Source organism: Cryptomeria japonica, chromosome 5 (assembly GCF_030272615.1).
Source record: "Cryptomeria japonica chromosome 5, Sugi_1.0, whole genome shotgun sequence".
NCBI lineage: Eukaryota > Viridiplantae > Streptophyta > Pinopsida > Cupressales > Cupressaceae > Cryptomeria > Cryptomeria japonica.
In genome coordinates this window covers 451602892-451622472 of record NC_081409.1, presented here as the reverse complement: position 1 = coordinate 451622472, position 19581 = coordinate 451602892, and positions in this window count along the sequence as shown.

The following is a 19581-nucleotide window of genomic DNA, read 5'->3' as shown; positions in this document are numbered from 1 at the left end:
ATATATCACAAACAACATGAATTTCAAACTGAATGCCCTGAATGTCATATCAATAGATATCAAACAGATCAAGGTTCTTCGCTATATTCCCATTATTCCACGTATGCAATGATTATTCAAGTGCACTAGCTTGGCACAATTTATGGATTACCATGCATGCAATAGAAGTCGAGATGACATTATTCGAATGCCTGTGGATGGTTTAGCATTTATGGACATAGAGGAAAAATGGCCACACTTTAAAGAAGAACCTCATAATCTCAGGCTTTCATTGGTAGTGGACGGTGTCAATCCATTTGGAGAGATGAGATCTGTTTACTCGGTGTGGCCTATTTTTGTTATCAACAATAACATTCCTCCATGGATGTCAATAAACAGGGAGCACATAATGTTGGCAATGATTGTTCCAGTTATTTTATCATTTAAATATAGTCATCTAAATTTAATTATAAATATTGCAGTAAAATGGTCATAATATTTATGTAATGTTTTTGTTCATTCGATTAGGTAAGTACCAAGTTAAAGATATGAATGTATATATCGAGCCTCTTATCGACGAGTTGCTAGAGTTATGGAATGGTGTCACTATGTATGACATCTCTAGACCAATAGGACAAAGACAATTTCAATTCCATGTGATGCTTCTATGGACAATACACAATGCCCCGAGGCTAACACATTTTTGTGGAATGTTATAGTGTTTAAGTTGTGCATGAACATTATAATTCAAAAAATTATCATAATTAATCCAATTATACATTATCTTGTAGGTCTTCAAACAAAGGGAAAATTTGCATGTCCTATTTGTGGTCCAAAGATGAAATCTTGTCATTCAAAAAGTTTAGGAAAGCAGGTGTTTGATGAGTATAGGCACTTTCTCCACAAAAATCATAAGTATCGAAATACTGAAAAACATCTTTTCAATGGGAAAGAAGAGAATACATCAAAGCCACGAAGAATGACACCTCACTTGTGGAAGTTGGAATATAATAGAATTAATCATCAAGGTAATGTCATTCCATCTATTGGTTTGTCATAAAACATATTTTCTATTTTGTTTTGTTTACTGATGATGTGATTGATGATCATGAAGGTCGTGAAGGCATAAATGACCACCTTCCTAAGGGAATAAAAAGTTATCCCCGACAATTTAGTAGGTTGCCCTACTACGAGCAGTTACAAATTGTTCATTTGTTTGATAGTATGAATATTGGAAAGAATATAATACAGACATTATAGAAAATATTGGATGGAAGGCGTGACAAAGGAAAAATTGTCAAAATATGTAGTGACATTCAGGATTCCAATCATGCAATGATAAATCTCATTCAATCAAATAGCCATGGAGACCAGATTAATATAAGTGAGCTTCCTTGGTTATTAACGGACCAGCAAAGCAATGCTATAAAAGAAGTCATACGAAAAATTCGATTTCCCACAGGATTTGTTGCGAACATAAACAATCTCATATCAAAGAAAAGCGAATTTGGGCCAGGGATGAAAATGCATGATTGGCATACCTTCATTAAGGTAATTCATGTTCTTGTGTTTTTAGTATGTATTTAAGTATTGAGCGTACGTGTACTTTTCATTATGTTACAAAAAAATGAAAAGATAATTTTATAATTGTTGCAGTACGTTCTACCTCTATCTCTCCCAGACAACTTCGACAATAATGTCAAGCAAGTCATATATGATCTTGGAAAATACATGAGGTAAGTAGTGATATTTGTTTAGTTTGTTGTATACATATTATATTTGTGATTTGTTTTACTTCTTATGTAATATATTTTTTTGCGTCTTGAATACCTTGTAGGTGGTTGTCATGTAAAGAAATCCATAGAGATGATATAAAATATTGGAAGAGAAAAATTCCTCATTTAATGTGTGAAATGCAAAAGTGTCTACCTCCAGCTTTTTTCAATGCACAAGAACACTACCTCATACACCAAGTTGAGGAGATTGAATTGTGTGGACCTATACACACTAGGTCAATGTGGATGGTTGAGAGGCACTTGAAATTTTTGAAGGCTTTGGTTTGACAAAGAGCACATCCTGAGGGTTCTATGGTGGAGGGATATATGGTATACTAGACTATGGTGTACATTTCTGAATATCTTCCTAAGTTTGCAGCAAAGATCCACGTGGATTTGGGATCCCAACACCATTAACAAATTTGAAGGGGAGTACTTGATGGGGAAAGGTAGATTGAGGAAAGTGAGAGGTAATTATAAGATGTTATTGTAGTTAATTAATTCTTAATCTTCAAAATAAATCGATTGTAAGATGTCTATTTATTTTTTGTATAGTTGGTCGAGAGTGGGATGCACTACATTTGTATATTGAAAACAATCTTGATTGGATGATGGTATGGATTGAACATTGTCAATATTCTGGATGCACGTTAACATGGGAAGGTGTGGCTTCATTGGTTAAAGAAGCACATCGTAATGGAGATTCCAATGTTACGCAAAGGGAAATTGATTTAGCATATGGTTTAAGAGATAAACAGGTACGTATAAATTTATTAATCACCCATATGTTTATCAACTCACAATGCAATAAATTTTACATGTTTGACATATCATAGGTCAAACACCACAATGCTATGTGCTGCAATGGTCATAAATTTCGCATAAAAAAGTTGGATGACATAAAGAAAACTTGTGATTCTGGCATCACTGCAGTCTTTGAGGTGACAAATATTTCATCGAGAAATGACATTCATCCTCAACAGTCTCAAAATCGATACTATGGCATTTTGGATGATATACTTGAGTGTGACTTTAATTCCTTCAAATTAGTTTTGTTTGTCGTCAAATGGTAAAGGCTATGATTGAATAAAAATGATCCTGATAGAACTATTATTGAACATGATAATGGTTTTATAATGCTAAATACAAGGTCATTTGAACCAGTTGGGGATGAGCCCTATGTTCTTCCAAGCCAATGTGAGCAAGTATTTTATTCAGAGGTTCCACATAAACTTGGTTGGTCATTTGTTGTTAGACATGATCCAAGAGGAAGGTCGATAAAGTATAATGTGATGGAAGAAGATGATACCGAAGAAGAAGATACCAAAGAAGTAGAAGATGAAGTGGATGATGATCACAATCGACAGTTTCACAATGATGATGAAGAAGAAGAAGAAGAAGAAGAAGAAGAAGAAGATGATGATGATGATGATGATGATGATGATGATGATGATGATGATGATGACGATGATGATGATGATGATGATGATGATGATGATGATGATGATGATGGTGATTATGACGACGATGACGATGATGATGATGATGATGATGATGATGATGATGATGATGATGATGATGATGATGATGATGATGATGATGATGATGATGATGATGGCGATGATGACCTTGATGTTCATGATGATGAGGAATGAAATGTATGAGGAATGCGATTAGTATATTATCTATTGAATATTGACTTCTTGATAGAATTTTTTTTACATAATTAATTCATTTTGTTTTGAATTCTAATGCCATTACATAATTCTTCATGATGCACCTTTTTATATGGAGATGGAGATAGGGGGTGTGACTATTTATGTGACAATTTTTAAACTATGTTTATTTATGGAAATTGGATAGTTTGTTAGCTATGTGACTATTTATGTGACCATTTAGTTAAGGATCCTGCATAGTCTACATAAAGTAAAGGTAAGGAATTACAAAATTTACAATGATTTTGATGACAACATCTTTTTATTATTTAATACTCTTTTTGTCTACAGAGTTCATGTTGTTCATGTTGTGTATGATGTAATTGCGCTAATGTTTTTTATATTTTTTCTTTGTCACAGGCCGACATGGATCTATCACATATCATAGACAGAGATGTACCTTGTGACACTTCTACCGAGCAGGTAAACCTCATTGTAATTGTACAAATTAGGTAGAAGCAAACTGTTACATTATAATGTTCTTTTTTTTAGTGATTTATACTAATTTTGTAATTGTTAATGATATTCTTGACATAGACGGATGTTTAGGGAAAGGGAAAGGGAGTTGTAGTACCTAAGCACCTTTCTATGGATGTGGAATCATTAGGGTTAAGAAATGATGACCCTGAAGATCCCACAAACCTTGTGAAATTCTTTAAAATGCCTCTTATAAAAATTAGAAAAGAGATTGTTGCTTTGGCAGCCGTGCATCCTACCACTGATGAGATATGATAGAGGGTGGAATTATTGTATAAGATAGTAGAAAACTTGCAAGTAAGCAGTAATGAAAGCTTTAATTATAACAAAAGTTCAATAATGGTTTATATTTTATTCTCTTTTTATGTCATTAACAAAAATATGTATGTATTGTTTTTACAGCAATTTATCCGCCCTCATGAAAGTCGTTCCTATGATCAGGGTGTTGCAGGATCAGGTGATGACAATTTTCTTGTATTATCACTTGCTTGGCTTATCACTCTGAGTACCCAAAACACATCATACTTGATACTGTCAATTTTCAAAATAAAGGTTCATCCTTGTTTACAATTCTTGCACTTTTCATATATTTAATGTTTGATATATTTAATGTATTATTCTTTAGGTGCTGTCAATTTTACTATGCAAATGTCAATGCCGCCTCATCAAAGGTCACCCTCACCTGTATTGTCAACTGCAACGTCGGCAACACATAGCATGCAGACATCCTCTAGTGCACGTCATATTGGCCCACCCACTGTTGGTAGATCCCTCTTTTGCTCTATCTTCTATCATGTGTTTATTTCCCTTCAAGCGTTCTTTCTTGAATTCTAATGCCATTTCATAGTGGATTCATTTTTTGCAAGAGGAGATGCACATGAGGATGTGCCACAGGTGACTACTGCTGATAACATAGCATCATTTCCTGGATCTTCTCGTATTGCTAGTATGGGAACATTGCAGGCCACATTCGTGGTGAGCAACAAAGAAATGCTTCCCTTAAAGATACAAAAGGTTCCAGGTACTTTAAAATTATTATTATATATACTCTAATTGTAATTTACTTTATGATCACTCATTTTGGACTAATAATGATCCCATGAATTTTTTGCAGGCAATGATATTTTCTATAAACATCTTAGTGACATTTCATTGCAGATATTTGTGCCCACCATACGTAAAAGGTGGTACATCATATGTGAACTAACCCTTATCCACTTTTGATTTCATATCATTGCTAGAATACTTTTCCTTTGATCCATTTCTTGAAGTGTAATAAATGTAGCTTCAGTTCATTTCTGAATCTAACAGGTTTGTTTTTGCTTTAAAAGGTGGAATGACCAAGAAAAAAGGTTAAAAGATGAATTGACAAACCAAATGGTTGAGTGGTTTGGAAATGACACCTTTGACAAAACCAAGCTCCTTGAAAAAATTGGCACATATCTAAAGTATGTGATGGACCAATACAAGACCCATTTGGAGAGGAACCTAAAGTACGAATGTCCCCCCATGATTCCAGAGAGGGAGTGGAAGGACCTGATTTTGGATGCCAAGGAGAGAATTGAAAGGAAAAAAGGAAATACACCAGTAGACGTGAGAAGAAGGTACAGGATACTATTAAGAATGTAATTATGTACTAATTAATTACTCTTTATATTTATATAATCCATGTAGGACCAACATAGCCATTCTTTGGAAGAGAATCATGACTGTAGCGGGAGGAGAGGGAGGAGCGGGAGCTCAAATTTCAAATTTCCATCAAGGCAGGAACCCTGGTTCCAATGGTGAGAGCGGCCAGATCAATGGAGCTAGTCCTATGGACGATAAGGACAAGCCCCTGGACCTCCTAGATCCGGTTTCTGACCAGTCTGGTGGTACTCTGTTTGCTGTGACAGCGGATTCTTCAGGACATTTGGGGGTAGGGTCCAATGGGGGGCCTATGCCACTTGTAGACTCCGTGGATAACGGGAGGGAGGGAAAAAAATGGTCTTCCCTTTTTGGATCTAGACCAACTAGTAAATCCTCCCTTCCTCCTGTTAAGAACATTTCTGACCCTTCTGGTGGTAAGTTTGCTATCTCCATCCCTGACCAGGTTCTGGACCATAATATCAACAGTATGTCAAACTCCTTGGTAGGGAATTTTATGGGTCTGCGCCCAAATATTGAAGTTGTTAGGGCCTTTGTTAATCGAAAATGGGCACTAAAAGGAAATGTAGAGGTCTCAGCTCTTCCCAAAGGTCTTCTATCTTTCTCTTTTTCGTGTGAAGAAGATAAGGTTAAGATCTTGTGCAGGAGTCCTTGGATGGTGGGAAAGACAGCCCTGGTTCTAAGAAAATGGCATCCGAAATTAAATATGAATGATTCTATTCTGGCATAGGTTCCAGTATGGATAAAACTCCCAGGATTGCCTCTTGAGTATTGGGCAGAAAGCATCTTCTCTAGAATAGCAAGTTCTTTTGGTGAGCTACTCTCTATTGACCCAGTCATTGCTTCAAAAAGAAGATTAACCCATGCAAGGTTCTATGTTGGAGTAGCCCCTGAGGCAGATATGCTGGAATAGATTGATCTAGTTTCAAAACTGGGAACCTGGAAGCAACATATAGAATATGAAACTATTCCTTTTGCTTGTTTCCATTGTAAGAAGGTAGGTCATTGGGCAAAATCTTGTCCGAAAAAGCAAAAGGCGGAGCCTAATCAGTTAAAACCTCAGATTGAAAGCCAGAATATGCCAGAGAAAAGGGTGTGGCAAGTTAAAAACATAGAAAATAAGAAAAAAAATCCAAATCGCTTTTCTCCTTTGGGGGAACAAAAGGAAGCCTCAAACTCTATCCTTAGTCCCACTGTTCAGGAGGCAGATAGGAATGAAACAACCAAAGCTAGTCCCATAAAAATTACACAGAAAATGGATTTGAATGATCAGATTGATCCTCCAAAAGCAAAAGATGAAGTGGTGGATGACACATATGAAAATCAGGCAGTAGAAGCTAGAGACTATCAACCGGAGGAAGGTGAGATCCTAGATCCACAAGTTGAAAGGACAGACTCTTCTGTAGCCATACCTAGTTTTGAAATACAAGAAGCCCAAAAGTGTGCAATTTTGGGATTGAGTCTTTCGGATTCAGATCAGCATTCAAGAACAGCAAACATTATTTCAACTGAGTCCAGAACTCCTAAATGGGGTAATGAAGATGAAAGTTCCAAAATCCTAACCAATCCGGAAGTGGCTCCTGTGTCAAAAATGGAATGGAAGCAGCCTAAACACAGGAGTAAGAAAGCAGCAACACCCTCGATATCCTTGATTAGGAAATCCAGCAGAATAGCTCAAGTTGATGTGGGATACGTCTCCTCTTCCCCAGGGCAACCATCTAATCATAAAGTTAGAGACATGGAGGCCAGTAAGAACATAGCAGATGGAACTCAGAAAACTCTCAAGGAGCTGGGAATTGGTAAGTAACTATGAAGATAGTCTCTTGGAATTTAAGGGGTCTAAACAATCCCTAGAAACATGATATTATTAGGAATATGATAAGAGATAGCAATCCTGACATTTTTCTCATTCAAGAAACCAAAATGAGTAGAGAAAAAGTTGAATCTTTGAAGTTTTTCAAAAATGGCAAAATTAGTGGGGGAAGTTCTAAGGGTGCTTCTGGAGGCATTGCTACCATCTGGAATCTTAACACTGTTAAAGGCCAGGTCATTTTTCAGGAAGGTAATTTTTCTTGTATTAAATTTGAGCATCTTAAAGATGGTTTTTCATGGGTTCTCACAAACATTTATGCTCCTAATACCTTAAAGGCTAGAAACTCTTTTTGGAAAAGGATAAAAAAGGCTAGGGAAAGTTTCAAAAATCTAAGTTGGATGGTTATGGGGGATTTCAATACGCCTTTAAAAGAGGAGGAAAAATTTGGAGGCAGCCCGCCTCAGTTGGAAAGTAGAATGTCTCTCATGGATTTTATTAATTCTCTAGCTCTTAATGATTTGGAGATACAAGGTTGTAATTTCACATGGACAAATAGAAGAAATGGTAATGACCTTTATTCAAGTGCCCCTTCACCGAACTCTTATTTCTGATGATTGGTACAGTCAGTATTTTTGTTCTTTATCTGCACATATTCGGGTTGGTTCTGATCACTTTCCAATTACTTTTAATGCTGATTTGATCAATAGAAGAAAAAACTATCCCTTTAGATTTGAAAAAATGTGGACTCTTCACCCTGATATTAAAAAGTATATTCAAAAATGGTGGAGTATCCAAGTTGAGGGAATGGCAATGTTCAAAGTGGTTAAGAAGATCAAAAGTGTGAAGGACAACATCTGAATCTGGAATAAGAATAGCTTTGGGAACATATTTGAGGCTAAGAGTAAAATTCAGGAAAACCTAAAAGAGATACAGGACCAGATCCAGAAGGATGGTTTTAGTACTGTTTCTATTGCTGAGGAGAATGAGATTCTTAAGAATTACCATGATATTATTACTAAAGAGGAAATGTTCTGGAAGTAGAGATCGAGATGCAAATGGCTCAAGGAAGGAGATAGGAATACAAGATTCTTCCATATGTCAACTATCAAACATAAAGCTGCCAACAGGATGAACAAGTTAGTTGTGGACAGTGGGGAGTTGGTCAAGGAAGATGAAATAAGGAATGAAGCTAAGAGGTATTTCTCGGACCTCCTTTCGAGGGATCAAAGTCTAGATGCTGAAGCTCAGTCCTCTTTTCTTCAGAACATTCCTCGTCTCATTGATGCCCAAAATAATGTTTTTCTCTCTTCCATTCCTTCCACCTTAGAAATTAAAAATGTTGTTTTCTCCTTTGATGGAAACAAAGCTCCTGGTCCTAATGGCTTCCCAATGCTCTTTTTTCAAGAGTTCTGGGACATTATCGGGACTGATGTTGCTAATGGGGTTAAGGAATTCTTTGGGGTTAGAAAACTCTTGAAGGAAATAAATGGTACTTTTATTGCTCTTATCCCCAAGATTCAAGGTGTTGATTCTCTGGACAAGTTCAGACCTATTAGCCTCTGTAATTCCTTTTACAAGATCATATCTAAGGTCCTGACCTCTAGACTCTTATCTATTCTTCCAGCTTTTATTAAACACCAGCAGAATGGGTTTGTTCCTGGAAGACAAATTCTCGATTCCATTATTATTGTTCATGAGAATATTCACTCTCTTGTTAAAGCGAAGAAGCAGGGTCTCATTCTTAAGCTTGATCTCTCCAAAGCCTATGATAGGGTGGACTGGTCTCTTCTATAGAAAGTCCTTACTGCTTTTGGGTTTGCCCCTAGAATTGTGGATCTTTTATCCCAACTTACCACTACTATGTCCTTTGTTGTTCTTGTCAATGGTTCTCCTTCAACCTTTTTCCAAGCTTCAAGAGGTCTTAGGCAAGGAGATCCTATCTCCCCCATCCTATTCATTATTATGGCAGAATGCTTTGGACGGACCATGGAAAATTTGGTGCAGATAGGATCCTTTAAGGGTCTCCAACCTTCTTCTGCTGACCTTATTTGTTCACTCCAGCAGTTTGTTGATGATACAATAATTATGGGGGATTCAAGCATCTCAGAAGCTAAAGTTCTGAAGAATACCTTATGTAAATATGCTTCTGCAACAGGGCAGCTTATTAACTGGGCCAAAAGTGATGTCTTTTTCATTAACACTCTGGAGAGAAGACAACAAAGGATTAGCAAAATTCTAGAGTGTAAGATTGCTGACCTTCCTACTACCTACCTTGGTCTCCCCATGGGGATTGCTCCTCTTGACTCCTATTGGAGTTCACTGGTTGATAAATTTCACAAAAAACTTGCAGGTTGGAAAGGGGCTCTCTTAAGTCAAGCTGGTAAGCTCCTTCTTCTTAAGGCTACTCTTCAAAGTATCCCCATTTATGCTCTTAGCTTATTCAGAATTCCAGTCAAGTATGCTAAAGCTATTGAGAAAATTCAAAGAAGATTCCTATGGTCTAGGGTGGAGGAAAAGCAAAGAATGTCCTTGGTGGCATGGGATCTGGTCTGCAAGCCAAAAAGCAAAGGTGGTCTGGGGCTTAGGAGGATTCACACTTTAAATGAAGCTCTCTTGTCAAAACAAGTTTGGAGATGGTTCAACTCTGATTCTGAATGGTGCAAAATTTGGAGAAGTAAGTATTCTCTTCTATCCTCTTCTTTATCTTCTTTTCTTAATTCGGATCTTAGTATAAATGGATCTCATATCTGGAACCATGTTTCTAAATGTAAAGAGGTGTTTGCTAAAGGTGTGACATGGAAACTTGGAAATGGTAGAAAAGTGAGATTCTGGGAGGATCCCTAGCTTTTTGACAAACCCCTAATGGATTTCTATGAGTGGGCTTCCCATGCCCCCTCTTGTATTGGCTCTTTTGGTACCTTAGTGATAGATTACTGGGATGGGAACAACTGACAGAACATTGATAGTATTCATCCCAGTCTCTCCAAGCTCAAAACCCAACTGTCTGCTATCTGGATGAATAAGGAAGAGGATTCCCTGATCTGGAGATATAACCCCAAAGGTACCTTTACTATATCTTTGATGTATAGTATCCTCTCCCCCTCCCCTCCTATGAATCCTTTCTGGTCTAAAGCTTGGTTAAAAGGGCTAACTCCTAAAATCAATATGTTCTTCTGGACTATTCTCCAGAATAAGATCCTTACTGTTGACAACCTTAAATGTAAAGGTTTTTCCCTTCCAAATAGGTGTGTGTTGTGCTTTCAAGAGGAAGAGTCAGTGGACCATCTTGCCCTCCACTGTTCTTTCTCAACCTCTGTTTGGGAAAGCTTCCTCAAAAGCTTTAGTCTTGCTTGGGTGTTTCCTAGTAACATTAGAGATTTGTTCTCTTCCTAGAAAATTCATTGGACCAACTCTTTTCTGAGGTGTATGTGGTAGCTCTCTCTGCCTCACATTCTGTGGGGTCTCTGGAAGGAAAGAAACAACCAAATTTTTAGGGATGTGTCCTTAAAACAAGACATTGTTTTTCAGAAAATTCAAAGGGCTATTCAAGAAAATATGGGAACTATGGAGGTCTCTTGTTACTCAAACAACTCTTTGGAGTCAAATATCTTAAGAGCCTGGAATATGAAGATCATTGATGGTCATAATATCAGCCACAATAGAAGGCTTGAAGTTAAATGGCAAACCCCTCCCCATGGTTGGATTAAAATCAATTTTGATGGAGCAGCCAAAGGAAATCCAGGTCCTTCAGGCTATGGAGCTATTCTGAGAGATGACAGAGGCATTTGCAAAGGTATGGTTGTTGTCCCTATTGGCATTCAAACCAATCATAAGGCGGAAGCTATGGCAGCCCTTCAAGGCATTATTTTAGCCAAAAAACAGAACTGTACCCATCTCTAGATCGAAGGGGATTCCAACAATATTATTAAGTGTCTCAATGGGACCTCTCAGCCCTCTTGGTCGATCCACAATATTATTTTTTTTGCCATTGACATCATCAGAACCTTCAAAAAATGCCACATATCCCATATATATCGGGAGGCCAATTGTTATGCTAATTGGGCTACAAACGTGGCGGTGAAGAATGATACAATAACCACGTGGACAGGTGAAAGCGGTCTTCCCAGAGATGTAAGACAAATCATAATAAATGAAAGATATCGAAGTACCCCAAATAATCTTGATTGACAAGGCAATTATGATATGTACTGAAGTAAGCACTTTGAGTTACTTTGATAATGAGGAAATTACTCATTATAATATCATAGTTAGCAAAACGTGCATTATAACTTGTCAAATCAATAATGCTACGCACACTTTTTGGGCTTTTGTTTTAGCTTCAAAAAGCTTTCTGTTTCACCAGCTCTGTAACCTGAACTTGACTATGAGAAACGACACCATGGGTGGAAATAGGAGAAGATATGAGCCAGGAAGTTGCAAGGAGTGGAAATAGAAAGCAGAGGTGTGGGAAATTTTGCAGAAGGGTGGTCTTTTGAGCTTCCTTGAGAGACTCCATGGCCGTGATGGAAAGATAACCAGCTTCTTCTACAAAAATTGGAAGAAGGGAAAGCTTAAAATGGGCGACCAACTGGTGGAAATTGATGAAGAGTTAATAGCTAAAGCTACAGGACTCAAAAGGGAGGGCTGCAATTTCTACAGAGATAGGAAGGTCAGCAAGGAAGCCATTGAAAGGTACCCAGTCACAAAGAAAGAGAAGAAAAGACTGGTAAAGTTGAGCAAAACCTATTACCCACCTAGGGCTTTTGCAAAGCCCTAGCTGGAAATTCTCTTTGTTTTAATGAGGTATATAACTCTAGATGGCAGGTTTACGAAAGTATATGGTTATCACTTTGTCCTCTTAAATCATTTTAGGCATAACAATAAGGTAAATTTCCCTTATTTCTTGCTCTGTTCTATGAATGCATCCCTAAAAGCATATAAAGAAAATCCTTGGGGTGACACTGCAATGCACCAGGGACTTATGGTCCTCATTTATGATCATCTAAAGGCCAGTAAAATCAATAGAATGCAGCTCTCTATGGATTTGGAAGAAGAAATGTCTGATTCTGATTTCTCGGAGGAGGAGGATTCAGATAATGATTCCTCAACTGAAAATGAGGAAAGTTCTGACGACTCAAAGTATGAGAGGAGCAAGAAGAGGAAATCAAGACCCTCTTCTTCTAAGAGTAAAAAACCCCAAAGCAAACCCTTGATTAGTATTTCTTTAGAAGAAGAGGACTCTAATTTCCCTAAGGAGAAGAAGAACCCTAAGGGAGTGCTGAAGGAAAAAAGTAAAATCCAAGCCCAACCCAGGAAGAAGCAAAAGAAAACAGAGGAGACTGGCAAAGATCCGGAGGACACAGGCAAGGAACCGGAAGAGGACAAGCAAACAGGAACCCTGGAAGTTGAACAAAGCCTAGAGATGGAGACTATGGAGGAGACCCTTAGAGCCGCTGACACTATTTCTGCCCTCCATATTGCTAAAGATGAACAGATAACCCCTGGTAAAGTTACTCCTTCTCCTGGTCCTCACCTCGAGGCCTTGAAGGGTTTTATGAAAACCATTGAATGGCTTATTGACGGGAATAAGAATACTATGGATGAATACAAAAAACTCTGCAACAGAGTCATGATCCTGGAGACCATTAACATTGGAGAGGGGAACACTATGGCCAATTATATTGAAGATTTGAAGAACACAATTGCCAAAGCAGAAGACATCAGAGATGCCTTTAATCCCTGGTTTGAGAAAATTGAAAAGGAGATACAGGATAGAAAAACCCCTGAGGAAACTAACGAAAAAATGTTCTTGGATACAGTTGCCAAAGTGGACAAGATAGAGGAGTGCCTCAAGAACATTGTGGAGTAGATTCTCAGCATTCTGAAAATCTCAGCCAACAACACCCATACCCTCATCAGCAAGCTCGATGATGAAAAGGAAACCCAGGAAATTGACCTGGATGCAGAAGGAACCAAGGAAGCCCAAGGTCCCAGAACTCGCACCCGTGGAAAGAGGAAGGAAAAGAAAGTGAATAAGGACCTGGAGGAGCTAAAAGTAGTTGGGGTGACCTATGACAAGCTGGTGACTAAGGCAGAGGATCTGCTGAAGAAAATTACTACGTAGTGTCTCCTTGGGTTCTTTGCTGTTTTTTGTTGTTTAGCTGTTTTTTCTGTTCGCTGGTTTTTTGGACCAATCGCTTTGTATGAGGACTCTATTGTCTCAGCTTTTTATTTTAACTATGTTGTAATGGTTTCGGGTCCGTAAAACCTATTTTTCATTAAATCAGAACATATTTCAAACTTTTTATAGACTGAGTGACACGTCAAAGGAAACCAAGGCAAGGCAAGAAAAGCACAGGCAACACAAACTCAGCTCTAGTGGTTACATGAAACTTGTTGCATGAATTGTAAGTATCTCATGTAAACTCCCATATTGTCTCAAAATATTAATAAATTGCAAACATTTTTTTTTTATCAAACAATGCAAGCAAAATTCACGATACCAAGCAAAAATGCAAGGCTCTAAATTCAATAGAGTGCCCATAGAAGATGACAAGAGAATTGCCTACCAGCAAGGCTATTCAGTCGTGGTTGATCGGCTACGAGAATTGAGTGGGCATACACAACATTCGAGTGCATCCGTCACACAAGTAAATATGCTAAATAGAAGTTGTTTCAAATTGAATACTTTACCAATAATCTAATTGATGTTGAGTTCCAATATAAAGTGACTATATTTGTTTTAAATAAGCAAGCAATGATAACAATGTGCATGTCATTGGAATGCAGCCTGCTAATTGTGAAACACCACCTGCACATGAAGGTCTGGATGTGCATCCCAGTAGTGGAGGTATTCATTTGATATTCAAATTTATTTATTTAGCTATTAATACAATTAAACATCTTAATTTATAATTAGAGTAGTAATTAATGTAACCTTTCTTGTTAATATTTTAGAGCATGTAGTCAGTGGTGAGCAAGTAGAGCATGATCTAGGTACACAACCTCAAGAACATGATGTTCCCCACTCAGGTAAAGAGGACCATGGTGTTCAGCATGTTGAGGTTGAGGCTACACAAAATGATGTGGCCCCATCAAGTAAAGAGCACAACAATTATGTTTGCTAAATTAATGAAATACTTGTAACAATAATTTTATTTTTTTTAATTTAACCCATTTCTTTGTTATTGCAGAGGACCCCCCTTCGCTTCAGTGTCCTCGTCCTCAGTATAGGACTAGGCATACATTGAGATCACAAGTAGTTGGCGGAACATCTGCAGAGGGGCGAAATGATGAAGACACTGATGTTCCACTTAGTCTTTTCATAGCTTCAAAGAAAAAACAAAGAAAGAAATGATTGTAATCTAACTTATTTGATAATGACTGAATTTTATGTGTTAGTGAATGTAATTATGTGCTAATTAATGGTTATGGATGATATGTGTTAATTAATATTGATGAATGTTGTGTGTTAATTAATGTTAATCAATGTTATGTGTTAATGAACATTATGTGATATTAATGAATGAATGCTATATTTTATTAATGGTAGAAAGAATTAATGAATGAATGTTATAAGATGTTAACGGGGAATTTAGAGTGATGTTGGGGGGGGGGGGAGGGGCCAAATGAGCTTCCACCTTCACGTGGTTGGCCCTGTTAAGTAGAGAATATTAAACTATTCTTGAAACCAAGCAAAGCTCAACAAGGTAACACACTTTTCAATATTTCATTATGTTGCACAGTTAATCTTATTGAATCTTAATTGCAGGGTCCAATAGAGCCAACACAAACAACAACACCACGAGTTGTAGGGTATAATGAACTCCCATATTGTCTTGTATGTACACAAACAATATGAGTTGCTTCTAGTGTTGATATCCAAGGTGGGACTACAAAAGTTATGAATATGCCTCATCCTTGTAAGTTTTTTTATTACAACTCTTAATTCTTGAGACTAAACTTTTTGTTCTTGATGTTTTTCACTAGTTGTCATAACCTCTGACTTTGATGCTTGTGCCTTAATAGAACTAGATGTTTCTTGTATGCATACTTGGTCAAGGACTGCATTATGATGCTATAGGGCTACAAACTAAGATTATTTATTGTATTGAGTTGCACATTTGACATGAGTTGCCCTATGACTGCTATGCACATTTATGTATATACACTATTTCTAGTCTATATATTGATATTAATTTTGAGAAAATATTACAAAACTCAGAGTATTCTCCATAAGACTAGAAAAAATCTCAGATAAATTTCTGCAGCATTTTCTTACAATTACTTGCGATCATTTTTTTAGGAGTCCTGGTATCCATTTATAATAGTATGGATGCATACAAGCTTTGGACCCTTCAAAAGAAAGTTTGTTACAAACAACCAGTCATTTTGAAGAAGCGGTTATAAGTCCTTTTCAACATCTGTGGCTTCCTCTGCTTGTTGTTCTATTGCAACCTCCTGTAACTGCTCCCGAGCATCTTCTTTTTGTCCCATATACTTATCTTTCCACTCCTGATACACATCATCACTAGGCCAAGTAAAACTAGCAATCTTTTGTTTCATATCTTCTAGCCGCTTCCAAGTGACTCATACATGCCCAATCTCTGTTTCTATGAAACCATAATGAGATTTCACTTTTTCAATTTCCTCAATTGTTTGGACAAAAAAAGATGTGTCATCAGTACTAATAATCTGATTGATCCTTAGGGACAAATTGTGGTCCACCTCCTTTAACCAAGTCTTCTCTTCCTTTAGCTGGACAGGACCAATGAAACCTCCTAGAAACATTTCAGATTTATGATTTGAATATTCTTTCCTATAAAGTTGGGCTTTTCTTTTTATACCTCCTCCTTCCACTGAAAGAATATTCATCTCTTTTATAAACTCACATGTGGACCTTAGATTGTCATTCTCTTCTGCATCTGCATGGGAAGAACACATGAGCTCTAACTCTTTACCTCTAGGCACCCACTTATTCAAGATTGGTTCCAAAGTGGCTTCTTCGTCTCTCAATTTGATCAAAATCTCAAGAATCCTCTTCATATTTATATATACATTGGAGATTTTGACTGAGTCAACAAACTTCAAGATGGTGGCTTCCACCTTCTCCTCATATTTGTTTGCATACAATGTCTGAGCTTGTTTCAATTTTTCCAACTCATGTTGGACATTTTCAGGTAATTGGGAACTAGAAGGCATAGGAGAAGGGGGATATTCAATGATGGGACTAGTAGGAGGGGGTCTTGCTGGAGAGGAGGCTATCATGAGTGTAGAAGATTCACCAGGATGATATTGACCTGCCAGTTGACTCTAGAGTCTAGCAATTATGTTGTCTCTGTTGGCTATTCCTTCTTTAGCATCATTGTAAGCTTTTAAAATAGTCTCCAACTTCAATTAGAGATTAGCCTTTTCTTGTGCCTCTTTCTCTACCACCGCAACACTGAATTTTGCAGTCTCTAGGACTGTGCTTGCAGCTTCCACTACCCCTGTGTCTTGGACTCTTTTAACGATCATGCCTCCTAAGAGGCTAGAATCTGATGCATCCTTCCTTCTTTTGTTTTCATCCTTATTTAAAGACCACATGACAAGAGCAGCATTATCTTTGTTGAATGTCACTCCTTCCATAGGCTTTGTTTCTTTCCTCACTGCATCAAGCACTAAGGCATTAGCTATATCCCATTCAGGGAGAATCAACACACCAGCCTTTGCTACCATTTCTCTTCCTTTCTCAGTGGTGACTTCTTTGAACTCCTCCATCATTTCTTTCTTAACCTCTTCTTCTACTTGAGTTGTATTTTAAGAGGTTGTTCACTTTTCCTCTGTTCACATCTAGTCTTGAATTGATCAATATTTTGCTTACTTAGAAACTATATAAAAGCTCTTGATGTGATAAAATTACTGTTAGCTAGGAATTCTTCACTAGCTTTCTTAATAGTAAGGTCCATTTCTTGGCCCTTTAACTCACCATCAGTCAAATCCATTTCAGCATTAGGTGGCTCTTCGGGCATCCCCTCTTGGGTCTCCTCATAGGTATAGGCAATCTCACCGAGACTCCCTAACTGCAATAATTGTTCAACCATAGCTTGTTCATCTCCAATGTGGATAGGAGACTGAGATGGAGAATATTGAGGCTCATCAATTTCAATTTCCTTTCCCACTCTCTGCTTCTTAGGGGAATCTTGGATGTCAATGACATCTTCAATTTTCCTCTTCCCTTTTGAAGTGGAAGGCTCACCTATCACTGGCATTATCACAGTGTACTTTGACCTTTTGTGCATTACATAGTCACCATGTGGGATATCTCTAGCAAAGGCAGGCTTAGCCAATACCATCTTAGCCTTATTAGGCTCATTTTGCATTATGGCCTCCCTCTTTTCTTTTAAGGTCTGCATGAGATCTTCAAAATAAAGAATCAGGAATTTTATTTTCTCCTCAAATGGATTGAAGCTAGAAAGGGGGTCATAGCCAGTGTCAAATTGATGGATAAAATCAAGGGCTTTCTTATATGCCACCCACTTCTCCTTCCTTAGCTCTTGCTCATCTAAGCTGAATTCATTTCTAATCAGATCTTCTGAGAACTGAAATTGATGTAGCCTACCTCTGCACACTGCTCTTTTTCTGAACATGCCATTGAAAAAATCCTCGGGGTCTGCACATCTTGACACTGCAGTAGACAGCCTATATGGCTTAAAGAATTCTTCAAAAAATCTCCATCCACCCTTAGTGATCACAAAATGGTGAGCCATGGTAATAGTTGGGAAAATAGTCCCTTTAACTCTATTGGTTAGCTCTGCTTCTTGTACTCCCCTAATTTGTCTCAGGACTTTTGCAATCCCTATCTTCAATGGGACTTGATAGGGTAGTAAAAAGGGGGAGCCTCTAAATCCAAACACAGGGTACAAATATGTGTCTCCCCAATTGTGAACAATCTTGATATCCTCTACAAACTCCTTTGGTCTGAGAAAATCCAAAAGAGCCTTAGGAATTCTAGGGTTTTCTCTGCATAGAAGAATCCTAATTTTAGATGCAAAGCATCTATCAAACTTTAAATAACTTGCATCTTCTCTATCCCAAGATAAAACAGTACTCCACAATTGCACTGACATCTCCTCTTTATCCTTGACCTTAATCAGGTCCATCTCCTTTCCAAAATAATCAGCCCCTTTGAACAGAAACATATGCATTAACATGGAGTACCATCCAAATGGCCTATCCACCTTACCATTTTTTATTCCTACTAACCCTTTATGAATTGCATCAGCAAGGTATTAGGCATAATCAAATGTTATTTCTAGGGAAGGGTTTAGAATTTGTGCAATCATTAACATATAATGGGTTGGCATATTCTTTTCAGCATCCTCTCCAAAAATCTAGCATAATGCCCAATACATACCCTTAGCTCTCAGAGTGAATAGGTTGAGAGAGAATGGTTCCATTGTGCTAGGGCCTACAAATATTAACCCCCCTATCTTTACAAATAATTCTTTCAATGGGCCACTTCTAAGATGATCCCTTTGTGTGTTGTAAACCTGGGCTAATGACCCAAAGTCAATAGGTTCTAACAAATTGCAGGACTCGCTGAGTTTAAACACTTTCCTGAATTCATCTTCATTTATCTCAATCAAGATTGATCCCTTTACGTTCCTGATGCATCTTGCCACAGAGTCATAATTCTATGCAATCAGGGCTAACAGATCTACATCCATAAAAACACCTAGGACCACAAGCTTTCCTACATCCTGCTCCCATATGCCATTCAAAGGAGCTGGGGAATTCCTCTACCCAAAACTGACTTTGAAGAGTCCTAAGCCTGACAATCCTATTTCAGGGTCCCTCAACCAATTACCCTTATCATAAAGGCCATCTCCAATTTTTAGACGAGGGTTCTTAGGTACTAGCTCTTTGGCCTTAGCCCCAGCATTGGTGGACATGGTTAATTGCTCTTAAAAATCATCACAGATATTTCGGTCCTAGTAATTCACTTTCTCTGTAAATTCTCTTCTGGGTGCCATTTTGGTCAAACAATTATACCACTAGAAGCTAGCACAGACCTCTAATGAAGTAATTCACACAGTAGTATTTGAGAACAAACCAAGAGTTATCAAGAAAAGCACAAGAAACCTGATTATTCACCTGAAGAAAATCGCTCTGCAACAATTCGCTTTGCAACAAA